General features: G+C 47.8%; 1 long non-coding RNA gene across 1 annotated transcript; it reads left to right on the forward strand.

The window, feature by feature from the left end:
* Positions 1-15,558: 15,558 nt before the first annotated feature.
* Positions 15,559-20,677, forward strand: LOC111775090 (uncharacterized). The gene is made up of 3 exons (XR_002810588.2): positions 15,559-15,690; positions 19,578-19,836; positions 20,538-20,677. It is a non-coding gene; the product is annotated as an uncharacterized lncRNA (long non-coding RNA).
* The last annotated feature ends 249 nt before the right edge of the window (positions 20,678-20,926 follow it).

A 20,926-nucleotide genomic window follows, 5' to 3' on the forward strand; every position in this document is an offset into this window, starting at 1 on the left:
GTGGAAGCCCACGAGGAAACTTCTTCCATCCTGAAGCCCTGGCTGTGGTCAAGTTGAGGCCAAGAGCATATGAGGCTGGCCATCAGAGGTGATCCATATGATAGCATAACGCAACAGTGTTCTCATCTGGATTGCGGCACAATCATAATGAAGACCTCTGCAAAAGCATCGCATAGACATTTGAGGGCTTCATCATGTCCCCCAAAGGGCTTTCTTATCCTTTAATATTCCGCTCTTTTTAAACCACCTTCCATAACCTCCCTGGGCTGAGTTTCTCTTCTTTCATTGTTGTGTCCTAATCCTGCCAGACAACGTTCATTGATGGCTTTGTATGTGAATCAAGCAGTTCTCCAACATTGCTTTTATCATCTTCGCAAACGTACGTATCTTTTCCAAGATTTGGGATTTCTATTTGCAGTGAACTTGCAATGTATTTGCAGTTAGTAGAGAGCACAACCACCAAGTGGCAACATCCTCGGAGGGCACAGCTTTCCTCTATGTCTGAGGATGGAGAGAGGGCTATGCCAAGGCCCCTGGATGGCGGGACCTAACTCACCTGAGCCTCCACCAGGATGGACAAGAGCACAGAACTTTATTAGCAAGTGCCAGAAACATCGTTGATAAATGGACTTCTGTACAAGACAGGAGACAGAAGCGTCCTCCACTAAGATCCTGGATGCAACCACCCACCCCACAACGCACAGGACCTGAGCTGCAGCCCGGGTTCTGACGGCCCAGGCATGTAGCTGTGTGCTCTCGTGCAGGAAGAACGTGCAGTGGATGGCAGGTGGGGGAAGGTGTGAGGAAGCCTCCTCCAAAAGCCAGAACTGGAGGCAGGAATTCGAGGACACGGGGGAGTGACAAGGATCCAACGGAATCAGGAGCTCTGCCACATTTTTCAAGAGTGATGTGAAATCTGAATGGCCTCAGAGCTCAAGAGTCCAGGGCTCAGTGGGTGTTTGTTTTGTAACCTGAGACCAAAAGCCTTCACTGAGTCGGGCTGTAATTGAGTGCCTCCAGGGGTGCTGCCAGCGGACCCTCAAACAGAAGCACCAAGAGCTTCTCCCTGAGCCAGGAAAGGCACAGTGAAACCACAGGGCCTTGGCCCCTCAGAGCTTCCTCCACTGCGGGCCGGCCGTGCGTGTGTGCGTGGCTGTGATTGCCAGTTGATCTGACCCAGGCAAGGCTATGCTAGGGCAGAGGGCAGGCGCTGCCACAGGAACGGATGCCTGGGCCAACACAAGTGGCTGGGCATTGCCCACTTTTGCTGATGTAGCCCTTCTGTCTGCCAGCAACCTCCCACCTCTGCGGCTGGGAGAGGTTGGAGCAAGTCGCCAACAGGCCCATTTCCAAGGCCTCGCAGGCCAGCCCTGCTTCCCAGTACAAGGTGTGGTCAGGCACAGTTTAAGGGTTACCGCTTGACCATCCAGTGAGAGGTAACCATGAGCTTCCTTCAAAGCAGCAGCTGAGCCCATGTTCCCCTCAGGAGAATCGCAGCACATGGAACTTCTCTGTCCATCTGGAATAAGAACTGCTATTCACTAGGGTCTATCCAGAGCTAAGCCCCTTCATTAAGCCACACAGAGATCCTGTGAGGTACAATCATCCTGATTTTGCAAAGGAGAATTGAGACTCAGAGAGGTTAAGTAACTACCACGAAGCATCCCAGCAAGTAAGTATCAGAGTGGAGATTCCAATGCAGGTTGTCGGTCACTAAGGCAGACAGTGCTCCTTCCACTGTACCTGCTGTCCCATTAAGGCATGGACCAGCATTTCTCAGTGCGGACACTGCTGGGACTCAGGCAGCACAATTTGTCCTCAATGGTACTGCCCACCTGGTAGCATTCTGACCCACATCCCAAGTGCCTGTAGCATCCTCCTGTTGTTGTGATAGTCCAAACCACCCCACACAGTTCCAGCACCCCCACGTGGCCCGCTGGAGAACTACCTGGCAGAGACCCTGACAGAGCTTCTCAGTCTGGAGCCCAGATCCGAGTCTGCCCTCCTGCCACGTCACCCACACACCTACACAGATGATCCGCGGGAGCACCCCACTGCTGGGACGGGGTCTCCAGGTGGCTGGGGGACACCCGGGACAGGGAGGCGCTCAGCTGACTTCAGCCAGGCCAGGGGAATGTTCCTTCATCACAGGCCTCTCTGCGTCTTTCCTGAAACCTCACGGGGGGCTGAATATGACCCAGAGGGCTCTCACCCTTACTTCTCTCTGGGGATCCCCAGAAGTCTCATCCGTCTTTGGCAAAGCTGAGAAGGCAGTGAAGTTTATTTTTGGTTCTGTCCTGCTTTCCATTGGTGTTTCTCTCCCAGAGCCCACGGGCTGCCTCACTCTGTCTGGTGTCCCCCTCAACCCAAGCACCTCTATTTCCCCGTAATCTTGCTGCCACCTACACCATCCAGTCCCCATGCTCTCAGTGTCCCCAGCTCAGCCCTCGTCTGGAGTAAACACTAATGAACTCAGTCAGCTGAACCAAAGGAGGCTGATGATGTCTCTTGCCTCTCCCAGGGGCATTTCTGCTTTAAAAACTTAACTTTACAACCTTACTAAAAACGAGCCCATAACTTGAATAGACATTTCTCAAAAAAAAAATATGCAAATGGTCAACAAGCACATGAACAGGTGCTCAGTTCACTAATCCTGAGAGAAGTGCAAATCAAAACACAATGAGATGCCACCTCACACCCATTAGGATGGCTACTATCAAAAAGCAGAAAATAAATGTTGGCAAGTACGTAGAGAAGTTGGAATCCTTGTGCATTGCTGGTGAGAATGTAAAATGGTGCAGCTGCTGTGGAAAACAGTATGGCGATTCCTCAAAAAAATAAAAATAGAACTACCATATGATCTGGCAATTCCTCTTCTGGGTGTATGCTTAAAAAAAATTGAAAGCAGGGTCTTGAAGAGCTACGTGTACACCCATGTTCATAGCAGCATTATTCACAATGACCAAAAGGTAAAAACAACCCAAGTGTCCATTAACATCCATGGATGAATGAATAAACAAAGTGTGGTATGTCCATACAAAGAAATATTATTCAGCCTTGAAAAGGAAGGAAATTCTGCCACATCCAACAACATCACTGAACCTTCAGGACATTATGTAAGCAAATAAGCCAGTCACAGGACATAGCCTGTATGCTTTTGCTTATATGAGGCACCTGGAGTAGTCAGATTCACAGAGAAAGAAGGTAGCAGGGTGGGTGCCAGGGGCTGGGGGAGGAAGGAACAGGGGCTTGTTGTTTAATGCGTATAGAGTTTCAATTTTGTGAGATGAAAAGAGTTTCAGAGGTTGGTTGCACATCAGTGTAAATGTGCTTAACGTTACTGAACTGTACACTTAAAAATGGGTGAGATGTTACGTTTTATGCTATGTATATTTTTTAAATGCAAAAAAAACCCCTTAAATCTATTTCCTTAGAAAGCAAATTTTATATCATTACTGTAAATAGAAAATCATTTACCATAAAAATTACCTCAATAAAAAGAAACACATTAACTTCTACCTTTAGAAAAAACTTACTAACCCCAAATAAAGGATGTGATGGTTCTGAAGTGCGGCCAGTGTGGTCTCAGAGAGGATGATCCCCCCGTGAGGGCCGAAATAATCCAGGCCAAGGGGGTGTCTGAGCCCCCACCCCTTCCCCAGGTGGCTCTTGGGACTCTACGAGTAACTCAGTTATACCCAGGGACTCGGGGCGCAGACCAGGGCCCCCGCATCAAGCCTCTGAGTTATGAGCACTGAAGGGGCTCCGGGGCTGCCAAACGGGTCAGCTGAAACTGGCCCCTCAGTTCAGATGACCAGATCATCTGGCTGGAGGAATTAGTTACCCCATCTGCCAAGGGAGGGTAGAAATCATCACACCAGCAAAATCATCTATTTTTCATGCATGTCTTTATCTGTACGTTCTAAAATAACTACTAAATTCCTACCCATGCCAGCTCCTTTGCCAGACACTGAGGATAAAACAAAGCCCTCTTGGAATTTACAATCTATCAGGAGAGACTAAATGAGGCTAAATGAGCAATTACAATGAAGCGGGTGACACATGCCCTAGGGGCAAGGGCTGGTGCGACCGGATAGAGCAGGAGCAGCCGAGCCAGTCCAGTCCGAGAGGCTTCCTGGGAGAAGAGCCCCTTCAGCTGTGAACAGGGGGTGGTAATAATGCTCCCTCCTTATGAAACATGAGATACTATACGTGTCCCCAAATAAGCTCTTTTTTCCCCCAAATATTCCCCGTAACAAAAAGGGAGGGGGAAGTTGCTTTTATCTGAGTCGTTAGAAAGTCTCATTTCTCCCAGCAAAGAGCCTTCTCTCTGAGGCTTTATCTGGACCAACAAAGGCCTGGCTGGAGAAAGCCGTTGGGCTGACACGACCTCAGGCGATGCTAGTTGACAGAGACGTTGTGCAGGGATGCTAGTTATAGGGATGTTTATAGAGATGACCATATAGATGTGGCTTAAAAAAAAAAAGAAGACAAAGGAATATGACACAGACTTAGTGATTATTCCTGGGGTTGTGAGCCCCCAGTTGTGTTAGACATTGTGAACCAGCAAGCCAAAGGGCTCTTTCGATACAGCGTCAGTGACTCCTTGAAATGCCCATATATGCAACAGGCAGCTTCCTGCCGAAGTCCTTCATGGATTCACACAGGCTGCAGCACAACCTGGGCACAGGCGCGGCTGCCCTGGCCATCAGAGGCAAACACCTGGGCAGAGCAGGCAGAAACCAATTTGTTTTACATCCACTACCTTGAAGGCGACACCCACTCCTTTTCCAAAGTGTGTACCATTGGTGACTTCTATCTGAAATTCATGGGAGCATATTTGGCGAATCACATGCTGACATGTTTATCTTGTTAGCTGTCAAGATGAGTAAGTACACACGTTGAATGCCATCATTCAGCCTGAACCGAGAAACGCTGCTGCTTGAGAAATCTGACAAAATAAATACATTTGCTAACCTGATTTGACAGATTTATATTGATCCTTTGTTCAGAGCTTGTCACAATTGACCTTAAATAGACCTATGATGACCCAGGGACAGAGAGACCTCGAGTTGTCACATGTCCCCCATCTTAAAGCCACGAGCTGCCAGCATGGCCCTGCAGAGATGTGAGATGGAGCAGCTCCACAGCCTGCATCCGTTACTTCACTTGGCCTTTAGTATCTAATTACACAGAAGGAGCCATGGAAACCATATTTTCAGGCCTCGCCACCAAGGCAAGCAAAAAGTCAAGGGGCGGGTGAGGTAATTGCCACATTCTTAACAGTCCTGCCCACCTTTCCAGACAGCCAGAGCAAAGCTCTGAAGTGAGTTCAAAAGCGAAGGAAGTGATAAGTGCATGGCTTCTGGGGACACAAACATTTCAGGGTATTGAAGGACTTGAGTGGAGAAGGGAATGAAACTGTGCCCCCTTCCCTGGTGGACCAGCTCTGGGCTGGCCTCAGGAGGCAGACTAACTTAACTCATCATGACAGTTGAGAGACCCTGAAAGAGAGGGCGAATCCCGGCCCTTCCCCTGCCCTAAGGGGACAGCCTTCCTGGGGGACAGTCCCTCCGAATGAGTCCAGGGGTCCAGGACTTGGCCTTTGTTAATGCTCGGCAGAGGGGAGCCCGATGCGCAGAGCTGAGGGACCCCCACACCAGAGGAGGGAGCTCTGGTCTTGGGCCCGGGAGCTCTGGAGTCAGGTTCTGAAAGGGCAAAATGGACACTGAAAGCACAATTTTATTTTCTCCAAAGGCTCTACGTTACCTCTAAATTTATAAAATATTTACATCATATGCTTGTTCTTTTAAGATAATTGAAATTCAAAACTTCTTCCCAACTCTGAGTAAAATTAATTTTCCAGAAAAAAATGTACCCTGTTTATCCTGTGCTCTTACTGGCAATAATAACTAGAATTTCTGGACTATTTACTGAATGCTGAGGAACGTCCCAGAGCTTTACCTATCCTATTTCACTTAAATCTCACAATTGCACTCTGAGGGAAATATCATAATTCATATTTTGCAGATGAGGAAGCTGCGGCTTGAGGAGATTACATGAAAGAAACAGAGTTGGGGTTTGGGTTTAATTTGACCCCAAAACTGGTGCCCTTGGCCATTACAATGTATGGCCTGCCAGCATGAGCAACATAGTCCTAGACCAGAGGCTGTTTTCTTCCTGACCAAAGATAGACTTTTGATGACACTTCCCGCAACAGTGACAATAACAGCAATATCAAGCAGTGGTGTGTGCAAGCCCGACAGTGAGTGTGTGGAGGGACTAGAAGCCAGCTCTCCTTCCTCCAAGTCAGGCCCCACCCCAGCCATTCCCCAAAGAGAAGATCTGAGAATCTCAGAGTGAAATGCCCACGTGAGAGCCCAGGCCGCCTAGGCCAGCCTTCCTCCTCACAGGGCACAGAGGGCACTGGGGGGCCACGACGGGAGGGGTGCAGGCAGAATTGCATCAACTGGGCAAACAACGGCAGTCCAGGAGGGTCTGCTCCCGGAGCCACCAGGTGCCCTGGCTTTGCTTTCAAAGGGCACACCTCAAAGGAGGTCTCAGTGCCTGCCTTCACCACACGTTTTTCTTCAAATTATACCCCCTGACAATTCCCTCCAAGGAAAGAATGTCTGGGGAAATCCCTCTGGTGGCTCTGAAAGAGGGAGGTGCCATAGAGGCCTTTCCCAAATGCTGATGTGAACGTGTAGGTCAGCAAACATCAGGAAAGATGAAAGGTCATCAGCATAGAACCCGGTAAACAGGCGACACGCCTCCCTCGATTCTGGCTGCAGCTCTGCCACTCAGTCGTTCTTCCATCGATGGGATATTTGCTGAGCGCCTGCTGGGAGCCAGGCCGTGCAGTGGATGCTGTGACACACAGATACACAGGACCTAGCTCCTGCTTTTATGATGTCAAAGTCAAATAGACAAAAGTGACCTAAATGTCAACCTACACTTAGAGTGGAGAAGACAACTAATAAATGCATGGCAATAACAATAAGAGCTGGTAGTTATTGAGCACTTACTCTGTGCCAGAGGCCGGCTGTCCTAAATCATTGTCATGTATTGCTGGGTTTAAATTTACAAAAACCTTTGGGATAGGTCCAAATGGCATCTCATTTGATACCTGAGGGTACTGAGGCTTAGCTGTTTAAGTCACTTGCCTAACATCGTACAGCTGGGGCACTTCAGACTAAGTGGCTCAGGATTTGATTCAGAGCTGACTGACTCCACAGCATCGACCTAAAGGGACCTGGGTTCCACCCCAGTGTGGCCACTCTGCAGCCCTAGAGCAGTGTCTGAGCTGCGAGGTGGCTGTGAGGATGAAAGGCATAAGGCACGAACGGCGCTTGCGCCGCTCTCGTCATCGCCGTGAATGCGGAGGTCTTGTGCTCCGTGCAGCAGGCCTGGCCTGAGTGCCCCTTCGGCTCTCTGTGGGTCGGGGGTCAGGCAAGGCTTCAGAGAGGCGGCCTTTGCTAGGGTTTGAAAGGAGCTGTGCAAGTGTGCCGGACAATGTGTTGTGAGGGTCGGGGGAGAGGCGGACACAGGAAAGGATACTCTAGGCAGTGGGGACAACATGAGTAAAGATAGAAGCGGTCATGTATGGCTGGAGGCTATCTCAGGGCTGCAGTGGGGAGAACAAAAAGAAGAGGGCCCAGAGGTGGGCAGGGCCCTGATCTGGAGACCATGGATTTCACGCTACCAAATTGCACTTGACCCTGAAGGTAACAGAGTACGCAATGGAAAAGTCACTCTGCAACAATCTGGAAGGTGAATTAGAGAGGGAGACCTGGGTGGCAGCAGGAACTTCTGTTAGAAAACTAGTGACACGTTGCAATGAGAAAGCCGTCCATTGATTTCTTCAGTCAGTCAGTCAGTCAGCCAGTCAATCAGGAAATATGTAAAGATTGTCCATACAGCAGTTCTCAAAGTATGATCTGGGGACCCCAAGGAGTCCCTAAGACCCTTTCGGGGATATCCAAGTGCTCAAAACTATTTTTATAACACTGCTAAGACGTTATTTGTCTCTTTTACCCTCATTCTCTCACAAATGGCCTGGGGTGGTTTCCAGAGGCTACACGAGCAAGGATAGCATAACAGAGTGAAGGTGTGAGCAGACCGGAGAATCCCCTGGCCTTTGATTAAGTCAAACATAAAGAGACTTGCAATTTTGTAAAATAAGGCCATTCTCCTCATTAAATTTTCTGGCTTTGGAACATATAGTCATTTTTCATAAAAATAGATTATTTATAGCAACATGTAATGGGTTTTTTATTATCTTTAAATGAACTAATAAACATTTTTAAATTAAGTATTTTTAAATTTTCTGCTTTAATTTTCAACATGGTAAATATTGGCAGATATAGACCATGTAAAAACAGTTTAAGAGTGTAAAAGAGGCCTTAGAGTGAAAGTCTGAGAACCGCTGGCCTAGAATACACTAGCAGTGTCCAGGACACTAGGAATAAAGCAGGGGACAGGCCTTCGTCGCTGGCCTCAGGAAGCTGTCAGGTGAGATAAGGGAGTTAACAGAGACGCTCGCTTCAGGAGGCAGTGACTGTGAAGAGCATACAGCAGGGTCATGGATGGAGAACGGGGTGGGGGGGGAGGTGCGGAGGGCAGTAAACCCCTGGTCCTCACTGTCCTCTTGTTGTCACCGAATACTGCTGTCCCTAAGGGCACTGCGTCCTCTGAGGGCCTCTCACATGATGCCGCTGTAACGGCTAGATCTTCAGTTAACATGAGGGAAGCCATCTTAGGGAAGAGAAGCAATATTATAACCACGACCCTGACTGACTGGTCTCTGCGAATACATTCTAGCCTGCATGCAGATGATTAAGCACCTCTCGCTTTTACAAAGCACAGGATCTGCTAGTTCTCTGAGTCTCGCTTACGTATATCTCGCAGCTGTGATAAGACAACTTTGTTCTCTGAGCTCCCCAGGAACATGACGACCTCCGGAAAGAAAAATTCTGCATTGGTACACGTCAGAAGTGACAGAAGACAGAGATAATGTGGTGCCTTAAAGTTTATCACACCGGATAGTGGACACCCTAACCCCCCTCGTTCCCTGCCCGTTTCCCTATGTAACTGCCTCAAGGTTCTGTATGATTTTAAGATGGTTCTTCAAGACACTAGACCTCTTCTGATTATGCTAGCTAATCGTATAAATTTTCCTTTCTCAACCACTGGCTTGTTTGCAATTGATTGGCACCAGATTGCGGCGAGCAGAACCAGCCCCTTTTGGGTGGGCTACACACTTCTCCCTCCCACCCTCCTCATAGTACAACAGGACCTGCATGGAGTTGGGCAAGTCGTCCTTCATGCTCGGCGTCACCTCCTCCTGTCCTTCTCTCTCCTTCCAGCTCAGGCACTGATATTTTGTTAAAAGCTTCCCAGAGCCAGGTAATCTTTTCCTTTGACACGCACACCACTCATCTCAGAGAATAATCTTTCCCACTCTCCTCCTCAAACATCTCTTCCTTACCCTCACTCACAACTTCCTAATCCACTGAGGAAATCGAAACAAGCCAAAAAGAACTTGCACTCTCTCCCCTCACCCGCTGTACTCCCTCCTCGTGGGCACTCAGATGTGTGGCCTCCCTCCCCGCAGGCCTGTTGACGCTCTGGATGAGCTCTCCCGCTCCTGAGACCCGCCCGCTCCTGGGCACCCTTTCTTGCCCACTCAAGGCCTCCTGCTCCAGCAGTTGTCTTATTTCTCTCGTGCATTGTTCACTTTTCACTCTTCCCTAGAACTTTCTCATTAGCTCACAAATATAATTTCTCGTATAAAAAAACTCCCACATCCCTCTCTATAGCCCCATTTCTCTGCTCCCCCTATTGCAGAAAAACTCTTTGAAAGCATTGCCTCTACTTGCTGTCTCCAATTCCTCCCTTCTCTTTCATTCCTGGACCCACTCCAGTCTTAATTCCTCTCCCACCGCCCCTCTGAAACAGTTGCCTACTGACGCCGGAGTCTAAACCAGTCTGTGTTCAGTCCTCGCCCCGCCTGACCACTTCAGCAGCGTTTCATCCAGCTGACCGCCCCTCCTCTTGGAAACGCCTTCTTTCCCTGACTTCCAGAATACCACACTCCCTGGGTTTTCCTACCCTCGTGAGCTGCTCATTCTTAGTTTCCTCTGCTGGTTCCCCCTCATCTCCCTGAATTCCCTTAGTGTCCCACGGTTCCGTCATCATCGGTTTTCTCTTCTCTCAACTATAGTGACTCGATAGATGATTTCAATCAGTCAATGCTTTTAATACTATCTATATGCTTCTGACAGCCATTGGAGGTGCTACATAAACATATTTGGTTCCTTTTAAAATCAAAGGGGCATGGAGGAGATCCCTGGTTGCAGGCCTTTCACCTTAAGAAAGCACAGGTCAATAAAATCTTCTGAAACCAAGCTCATCTTGAGGTCCGTGGACCACACCTGCTGCAGCTCAGCTCTGCATGGTCACGGTCTCAACCTGCCACTTATTTCCATTTAAGAAGATGGCCTTGTGAGCTCCTCTGAGCTCCGCCCTACCCAAGTCAGTGATTTTCCTCCCTGGGACTCTGGCCTCAACACCAGGCTAATCCACACGTCTTTATCGAGCAGCTACTATGTGCCAGACTCTGACTTGCTGGGGACAGAACAGCTCACACTTCTCCTTCATTTGGTGAAGCCTGTGAAACTCAGGCTCCAGCACTACAAACAGTGCTTCTCTTCCAAGAATAATTGCTTGGGAATAATTTCTTCTTCTGAGAATGTCTTTCCAAAACTCGGTCAGCACAATTCTTTGCTGAATTTCAGCAAACGGGGCCCGCACTGTCTTTTTAGTTGGGATTTTGCCGTGCTAAGCTGGGTTCCCGCTGGCTCCTTTTTATCACTGCAGCAGAACTCGCTCACATGGAACAATTTCTTCTATGTCACATCAGTCTCTTAAAGGGCGGATCTAATGCACAACCACCTGACACAGTGCACACAGGAGACGCACAAACGGCAAATGGAGAGCTTTGCATTCCCTTTGTCACTGGTCACCATCTAATCCAGGCTGCCGAGGGCTCACTGGAAACCAGAGAGACAACCCTCCCCTGCATCCTACATCACTGGTCAAGCTTGGCTCAAAGAGGTCAGAACATCCCCTCACTTATCCTCGCACAAACCCAAGTTTATTTCCGCCTGCATCTCAAAGAAAATATTCCAAATCTTGAGTTTATCACCGTATTTATCCAGTATCCCAACAATTTTAGCTAAACCTACCTACCAAGTCTCCTCGCAACTCCTGCAATTTGAAGAAGGAATATCATTCAATTTATTACTCCATTCGTTCATTACTCACTCACTCATTTATCATTTATGTGCCAGGCACAAAACAAACGGTCAAGCAGGCAGGGAGACATGCACAGCGAGAATTGGAATCTGTATGACAACTGCCAAATGGAGGCATTACAGGGTTCAGCAGAGCATGCCATGTTCATGTTTTTCTCTGTCTGAAATAACAAAGGCTGAAATCTACAGAGCACTTGGTAATATGCCAAGGACCGTGCACAATTTAATTTTCCTCAGAACTGAATATGATAGCTACTTAATATCTTTTGGCTTCGGTTTCCTCTTCTAAAAGATTATTAAAGGGTCTTAACTTGCTAGGCATAAACATTGCACAATTTCATTTCTTTAGAAATTGTAGGCAACTATATTCTGTAACTTTCAGCCATTATGTTGTTTCCCCTAGTAGGACTTGATGCTTTTTTTTTTTTGGTGAGGAAGATTTGCTCTGAGCTAACATCTGTGCCAATCTTCCTCTATTTTGTACATGGGATGCTTCCAGAGCATGGCTTGAGGAGCAGTGTGTAGGTCCACACCTGAGATCCGAATCTACAAACCCCAGGCCACCAAAGTGGAGTGTGTGAACTTAACCGCTATGCCACCAGGTTAGCCCAATACTATCTGTTTAAAATGCAAGCTGATATTTGTTTCTTAAGTTCTTCTCCCGCCAGTCTTCCCATGCTGACTGCATTTCTAGCTCCTGTGATTTGGGGCCGTGGGCAGGGATGGGTCAGGATCTGCTTTCTCACCACCCTCCTCCCCATGCCTCTTCCAGGTACTCATCTTCTGGTGCTGGGCAAGGAGGAGGAGGGCGTGTCACCTCCTTGTGAGTGCCTGTGGTGAGTTTGTTGTCCTATTGCCGTGGTCAGCACACTAATCTAACTCCGTCTCTAGACCCGGAAATGACAAGAGGGTCACACAAACTCTGCTGACGAGCCTCTCATCCAGGCAAATCCTTAGGCATTGATTGGTCATTTTCAAGATTCTTCTGGCAGAACCCCCACTGCATTCCTCTTTGCTCCATTCTGGGGCAGCCTCCACCGATCCACAGCCCCCATCTCATCTACCCTCTGTAGCCCCAACTGTGGAGCTTTAGGGGGTCACTATTGCCCCCTGTCCACCTAACTGTGCCTTCTGACATCCCAGTGCTCTGATGAATTGGAGGAACAAGGACTCGAAGCCACGCTGGACTGGGCAGGGATCAAGTCATGAAGGGCTGGCATGTTCTACAATGGACTAAAGCATTTATGCTTTAGGGAAGGTGGAGCCCCGAATAATTTTGGAGAGAGCAGTAGCATGATTAGATTTGGATTTTCCTGCAATCATTCTCAGAGCACGGTGGAGAATGGACAGAAGAGTGTGAGACCAGCAGTACGGAGACCGGGCAGTAGTAGAATGCCGTGCTTTCCAGCTTGCACATTTTTGTTTGTAAACATGGCCAATCTTGATAAATCTTTTTTGGCTTATGACATAGTCTACAAGGTGATTCAACAAACCTTGGGCAAGTTGATCTCGTCTGTCTATGGAAGGCTGTTGTAGGTCGAATTGTGTCCCACAAAAGGATATGTTGAAGTCCTAACCCCCAGGACCTGTGAATGTGACCTGATTTGGAAACAGGATCCTTGCAGATATAATCAAGTTAAGGTCATTAGGATTAGGGTGGGCCCTAAATTGAATGACTGGTGACCTTATAAGGACAAGGAGAATTGAAGACACAGATACACACACAGAAAAGAAGTCCGTGTGAAGAAGGAGGCAGAGATTGGAGTGAGACAGGCACAAGTCAAGGAACTCCAAGGACTGCCAGCAGCCCAGATGCTAGGGAAGGCAAGGAAAGATTGTCTTAGAGGCAGCACGGCCCTGTGACACCTTGATTTCCAGAACCGTGAGACAGTGCAGCTCTGCTGTTTTAAGCCACCAAGTTTGGGGTAATCTGTAACGGCAGCCCTAGCAAACTAATACAAGGGACGCATAATTACAGAATTTTAAAGGCATCCAGAGCTAGCAGATGAGGAGACTGGGGCCAGAGATGCATCTTGGCTTCTAGAAGTCCACAGAGCCCATGGCCAGGATGGTGTACTGCAGGGAACAGGCACAGCTCACCTGGTTGTAGTTTCTGACACTTCCCTGGCTGCCCACGTTTGACTTCAAATCCTCCGCTCCTGCCTTAACATGTACTTGTAATAGCTGGAGCTGTTATAACCAAATACCGTAGACTGGATGGCTTAAATGATAGAAATTTATCTTCTCACAGATCTGGAGGCTGGAAAGTCCAAAACCAAGGTTCCAGCAAAGTTCAGTTTGTTGATGAGGTCTTTCTTCCTGGCTTGCAGATGGTCAGCTTCTTCGTGTGTCCTCACCTGGCCTGTCCTCGATGTGTGTGGAGAGACATATGTCCCTCTCTTCCTCTTCTTAGAAGGCCACAGTCCTATCAGATTAGGGCCACATCCTCATTTAACCTTAAGTTCCTCCTTAAAGGACCCCCCTCCAAATTGGAGATTGGGGCTTCCGCATACAACTTGGGGGGTGTCTTAGTCAGTTCAGGCTGTGGTAACCAAGTACCAAAGAATGGGTGGCTTATAAACAACAGATATTTATTTTTCTCACAGTATTGAGGCTGGAAGTCCTAGGTCAGGTGCCAGTACAGTTAAGCTCTGGTGAGAACTGTCTTTCAGGTTGCAGACTGCTGACTTCTTGTTGTATCTTCACATGGTGGAGAGCAGAGAAAAGCAAGCTCTCTGGGACTCTTATAAGGCCACTAATCTCATTTATGAGGGCTCTACCTTCACGCCCTCGTCTAATCCTGATTACATCCAAATGCCTCCCCTCCTAACACCATCATATTGGGAGACAAGGTTTCAACATATGAATCTGGGGGGACACAAATATTCAATCCATAACAAGAGGACACAATGCAGTCCATAGCACTACTGAAGGCACATTCATGTCATTCCTCATGTGTTTCTTTTTGACTAGACTATAAGCTCCTTGAAGAAAGAAACCACATATTTTTACAAATTTATATTCCTGACCCATGGTGATTCACTCAAAGAATGTTTGACGACCTTATTGACTTATTCACTTACTTCTTTACAAGCTGTCTAACATGACCCATCTCTGTGGAAACAGGCTGGAGAGCCCTTGGCGTCAGTTCACTTGGGAAGTTCCCATCCCATACAAAAGTATGTGTGCAAATAAATAATGCAGAGTTGCCAGCAATCAACAAGTAGACCATGAAGAGGAAATATTACATGCTCAAATAAGTTCCATGAGTACTAAGTTATAAAAAGTTAAACATTTTTCTTTAAGTCGAGACCTTGAGGGGTCTTTAATATGCTGATATGTGACTCTCCAAAACGAGCGTCAGTTGTAATCTCTCTTCCGTCCGACCCCCCACACACACCTGACTTGTACCAGGTAGCCCCCCCTTGTCTGCTAAAGGATATTCTGGGTTCCTAGTGTGTTTCCATCTTATTTTTAAGCAGAACATGAGCCAAAGGCTTCATCTTGTGACCTACAAGTCTGTGCCAGCTGGGCTTGGAGATGCTGACGTGGCCCTAAAAGTCATTGCATGTATATTAAAATCCCCGATTCTCCCCACTCCGCAGCACCTCTGGGATCTTTTATCAGAGCCCTTTACAAAGGAAAACAGGCACAGGTAATAGATTACTGCAGTGTTGCCTGGCCGTCACCTACGAGACCAGCTGTGCCTCTCAATTCTGAGTGCAGCCCCCAAATAAATGAGGCTCATGTGCTCCTAGCTGAGCAGTCATTCAGCATGGTGGACCAATGAGAATGCAGGCACTTCGAGCTCACCTCTGCCCCTACCACTTTAGAGAAGAGGAAACAGGGGCCGAGGGAGGTGACGTGGCTTTCCCAACCTCACAGAGCCTGTGCTTTTCTCATTAAAGCATTGTTACTGCACAACATTGGGGTTCACTTGCCCAATGCACATAAGCAAGCCAACCAATTATGGCATCAGCCTTTGGGAAAAGAGGTCAGCTTTATTCTGCGAGTTCAACCTGCAAGGAGAACAGGGGATGTGTGCCCACAGATCTGTCTCCCTGATTCAGGATTTGGGGCAAAATTTAAGAGGTTAGGGAGAACAGGCTGGCATGTAGAAATGTGGTGGGATGGGTTTTGATTGGTGGGCTTCAAGCATTTATGGTAACGTTCCAAACATTTATGACAGGGCTCCAAACATTTATGACAGGGTTCTAAACAGTTTTGATGAGGTGGGGAAGGAATTTTAACACCAGGTCTTCTTGAATGAGGGACCCACGCTCCTGATGAGAGTCTGAGCTTCAGGTTCTGGTCATGTTCTGGTCCTTAGGTTCCCTGGGAAGGAGGATCTTTGGTTCTGCGATCATTTCAGGTCATGATTTCTTCTTTTGCACATGTCCCGGCTACATGACTTTGCAGATTTTCTGAAAGGCTATTCTTAATCACTCTATTGATAAAAAAAGGGGGTCAGTTGAACTGGTCTTGGAGGACCCTCTGTTACAACATAAGGCTCAGCCAGGGTTAAAATTGTAACTCAATCAGCAATCATTATGTGTCATTTTTCTAATTGCTTCAGAAATAAATATGTGCAGTCTGGGGTCCTGCTTGCGGGAGCGGGAGGAAGGGAAGGGGACAAAGGCAGCCATCATTTGCCATTAGAACAGCAAGGGGTCCACAGGGAGAGGTATGGCAGGTGGGCTTTCTCTGAGATTCTCAGCTGCTCTCTCTCCTGCCTTTTGCCTGCTCCTAGAGATTCTCCTAGAGATCTGGGATTGGCAACTGCCAGGGATCTGGGAGGAGACGCTCCCCGTTCCCTTAGCTCCTGCAGAGAGCCGTGTTCATAGCCAGAGGTACTCAGAAGGAGCTCGTGGACACCTCTCGCCTCCTCTCTGAGGGTCTCTCCCTTCTGGCATTGAACCTGCAGCAGCAAGCCCAACCCCAGCCCCCTGTCTGAGACCCTTCAGGTCTGCCTCCTGTTTTGGGATATTTGCATTAAACAGGGGACTCTGCCCTGGGAATACAAAGAGGAGAAAAACAGCACCTGGTCCTCTGCCTGGAAAGGCTCAGCCCCGGGGTGGGGAGACTGAAAAAGCACAGTGACCCTTGTTCTCTCATGCCCTGCTCCCATCCATGCACCTTCCCTAACAGCACCATGGTTTCTTTCCATGTTGGCTTTAGTGGGGTGGTAAACCCATGCACCTGCCCCCTGGTTAGAGAAATCAGAAGCTGCTTTCCCCAAAGCCTCCCTCAGTGCTCTCATGTCACAGGGACCAGGCTGGACTAGCCTTAGTAAACACATGCTTTCCCCCATTTCTAGGTCTTGGGTGGGTATCCCAAGGAGCCTTGATGTGGTCCCTCCACCCACATGGTGGCATCCTGAGTGCAAAGTCCTGGTAAATGCAACTCCCAGGGGTTCCCATCTAGCCCCCTGGGGCCACCTTGCCTCCTGTCTGTCTCCCAGTCTGGCGTTTCAACAGTCCTGTTGATTCTGAGGCCCTGATCTACCCCCTGATGAAAGCCCTTTCCCCTGCTAATCAGAATCACTTTCTGTCACTCGCAGTCAAGGAACCCTGAGGGATACAAATTTGTGCACAGATAATCCTCAGCAGATGTGGTAAATGCTAACGTTATCACCAAGTGCCGCTGAGAGAGGGAAAAATGAGTGGGAGGTGGGAAAGGTAGGGGTGGTGGGGAGGTGGGAGGAGTCGGGGGGTGATAGGGGCAGAGATCCAGGAAGCCTGCAATACGTCCTGCAATTGTCCCTGTTCCACCTCTGCTTCTGCCCCTATGCGACAGCCACAGCCAGGTCTCTTCCTCTGAGCTTCCTCCTCAGAACTGAGGCCTGATGCCAGCAGATGCAGCCACACAAGAGCTGCACCTGCCTTTTCCTTCCACCTCTGGGAGGAGCCCCAGGAAAAGTGGGTGGTGACAGAGAAGCCAAGCCAAGGAGAGTGTGTTTGGCATCCTTGCAACCTCACAAGCAGTCTCTCCTGAGTGCCCAAGCCCAGACCTTCCACTGGTCATGTCTTGGGACCATGGCAGCTTTGGGTTCTAGTACCTTCCACCCCTCCCCCCACCCCAGCTTGCTGGAAAAAAATCCCCTCTTCCTGTTGTTTACCCATTCTCCATTTCCCCAGGGCCATATTGGCCCACATCAAAGTTTTATACTTTAATGAGGACCATGCTTGTAATGCTCTGGATTAGTAATTTCCATAGAGATTCTAGTAAAACAACAAATTCAAGTGAATTGACCCTGACAAAACTCTAGCCAAAAAAAGAGAAGAGGGCCAATTGCATATTATTGTCTTCAAACCTCAAACTCACAACTTATCTGGTGTTCCCCAGTGCCAGGGACAAAGGCAAGTTAAGCCCTCCCTCACGCCTGCCCCGCTTTTAATGAGAGCATTGGAAACAAGGTCTGGGAGCGATCTGCTCAAGGTTTGAGCCATTGGCTCCTAGACAAGGAGGCATCTTGGGGAAAAATGTTATAATGCAATTGTGACGAAAATCTCTTTCCAAGAGAAGATTTGCAGACATTGAACACTATCCACAGACAGTTTTGGACGGAGCCCCTGGTGGAGGAGAACCGAGATGCTTTTGAACCTGAGTTTTCTCCCTGCTGCACTTGGAACAGCTCCTTCCACTTGGGATGTTGTGTTTGAGGTTTGGCAATGAGGTGGCATTTCCTTAAAAGGGAAAGAAAATACATATTTCGGTGGCTATGGCTCAGGTAGCACATGTTCCCAGAGGAAATGAAAGTCTTTGAAAGGAATGTTTGCCTCATTCAGTATAAATAATGTTGATTTGTTTATGTCTTAACCTCTGTTTGGTGAGTAATGAGCAAAAATATATCTTCTGAGACTTGGAGCACGCTGGATCCTTTTCAGTGGCCGCACCGGGTAAACAAAGATGAAAAGAAGAGAGAGCCACCGTGGCCCCAATGAAATACAGTCTTCTTAACTCAATCACTCTGAAGTTTGGATGACTTGGGCTGTTCCTGGGAAAAGATCAGCTCTTTCATTGGCATTTTTCTTTCTTTCTTTTTCTGCTTGCTACTTATGACTCCGGGAAATTTTGAATTAGTTCTTAGTGTTTAAAAAAAGTAAGTAATTATATAATTTAGTTTGGACGTTGTATGATATGGTAGAACTGGGGATCAGTCAAGTTCCTGGATTTGATCTGAAGACTGGCTCCAGGAGCTACTGGCTGTTGGACCTTGGGAAAGCCACTTTTCCCTTCTAAGCCTCAGTTACTGCTGCATGAAGGGTGATAGCACCCACCTCACCTCCCAGGGCTGTTATGCAGACCAAATGAAACCATGAATTGAAAGTGCTTTGGGAATTGCAAAGCATGTCACACTTGTAAGAGAAAGAAGAAAAAGGAAGCCAAAGTTTATTGGGCACCCAATGTGTACCAGGCACTTTGCAAATCATCTGGGCAGCAGCCTCCCGAGCACTTTCTAAACATCCATCTTGTTGCTTCCACCCCAATCCGTCCTTCAATGGCAGCCAAAGTGATGTAAATCATATCATGTCATTCCCAGCTTTAAAATCACTGAATGTTTTCCCATTACAATTAAAATGGTATTCAAACTACCTCCAATGACCTACGAGGCCCTGCCTGATCCAGCTCTTCCTTCTCCTCCAGGCACAGGGCCCCCCATGCTGTCCCTCACTCTCTTCTATTCAACACTACTCTTCCTTTAGTCCTTTGGCCATGCTCAGCTCTTTTCTGTCTCAGGGCCTTTGCACATTCCATTCCTCCTTTCTTCACCTGGTCAATCTTTTTTCATCCTTCTCAGTTTACATGTCATTTCCCCCTCTCAGTCAGGACTGCTATACTGACCAGAGGGGTGTACAATACATAACTCAAGAGGGCACCATTCACAGAGACTACAGTTTGCACAAGATGGTGACCCTGTTCTCAGCCTCCATCCTTACTCCCATTATACCTTGATTTGCACTGCACTTCTCCTTCATAGCAATCTGCACATTTATAATCATTTATTCCTTAGATGCCCATCTTCTCCACTAGACCATCAGGGTAGGGACCATAACTCTCCTGTTCATTTCAGAATCCTCAGCATCTAGAACAGTGCCTGCACAGAGAAGCTACTCAATAAATATGCGTGGACTAAACTTCCATGAAGTATAGATGAGTACATGTCATGCAACCTCAATTGAATGTCCCTGAATAAGCGTGAGCACTGAGGTTTGACAAATGCCTCAGCAACTGCCTATTGTCCCTCTCCATCCCCAGTGCCAGCATGGACCTGAAGCTAAGAAGTCCAGATATGCCACAGGCCAGGTTCAAAGGCTCCCAGAGGAAGAAGGACGGCTGGGCCATGGGAACTGAGCCCTGCCTCCTGCTGCTAAGAGACACACCCTGCCTGCTGGAGGCATTTAGCTTCTCTCTCCGGAAATGAATTATTCCAAGAAAAGCATATGAGAGCAGAGTCTGAAGTCCCACAGATTTGAATTTTAATCCCGCCCTATCACAGGCTAGCTGGTAATTACTGGTAAGTGATTATAAAATGTGCTGTCCTTTATCCTTGCTAGGATATTTTTAAATGAAGCAAAGCCCTGTATAAGCTCTAAAGAATGGCTCTAACAATGTCGTGTAGCACTGTCGTTTATAGCTGATTATAAACCTCTCCAAGAATGTGGTCGCCATTGCTTCCCTCTCACCTGGTTTTAGGCTGCAGCTGTCTTTAGTCACAGCTTGTTGATTAACCAATCACAAAAGAGTCAGGAGCAGGAGATCATGCCCACTCTGTATTTTGCATGGTATTAAAATAAATGACACTAGCAACCTCAGCACTGTCATTTTGCGAGCCCTCATTCATTCACTGATTCTTAGAGCAAACATTTATCAAATGCCTTCTCTGCACCAGGGACTGTGTTATGTGTTGGAAAGGACATGCTTCCTACCTTTGAGGAGCTCACCAGCTAGTGCAGGGAGTTGGGGGAAGAGAGGGAGCAACACGCAAGCAAAGGAGAAGCCTATTAAGATGGAGGGATGAACAGGGTTCCACGGCAGCACGGGGGAAGCTGAGCCACTCTGCCTTGCTGAGGAGATGCTTCTCAGGGCCACGGTCTTGCAAGGCCACCTTGGGTCTGGCAGGATGCAGAGAAACATTCTCAAGAAAGGGAACGGGAGAAGGCTTTCTGGAGCTATTCCTAGGCAGTAGGAACCAATTGGATGCCTTCTGTTTTTCAGTCATCTGCTTCAAGACTCTTAGTTTCCCGTCATCAGCCCAGGAGAACAAATGGAGGAAACGTTTGCAGAGCACCAGCCCCTCCGGGTCTCCAGGACCCAGGCCTCCCAGGTGGGCTTGTCAGTAGGAGGCCTATGAGCAGCAACACAACTTACATTCCTGTTGAATGTGTGCGGTTTGCCAGGGGGAACTTCGCTCAGTGCATTTTCCTTCAATTTTTGTAAACTTGTGTATTTCAGATGAAATGTCATTGTTGGATGAGAAGACTTATTTATATCACTTAAAATGCCATTCTTTATTCAAAGTAGAAGAAGCCTCTATAAGCTGTTTTTGTTTGTTTATAAATGCTGAAGCATTTTTTGGGCCATCATTACAATATTTTTTATTACTA

The sequence above is a fragment of the Equus caballus genome, chromosome 9 (genome assembly GCF_041296265.1).
Source record: "Equus caballus isolate H_3958 breed thoroughbred chromosome 9, TB-T2T, whole genome shotgun sequence".
Classification (NCBI taxonomy): Eukaryota; Metazoa; Chordata; class Mammalia; order Perissodactyla; family Equidae; genus Equus; species Equus caballus.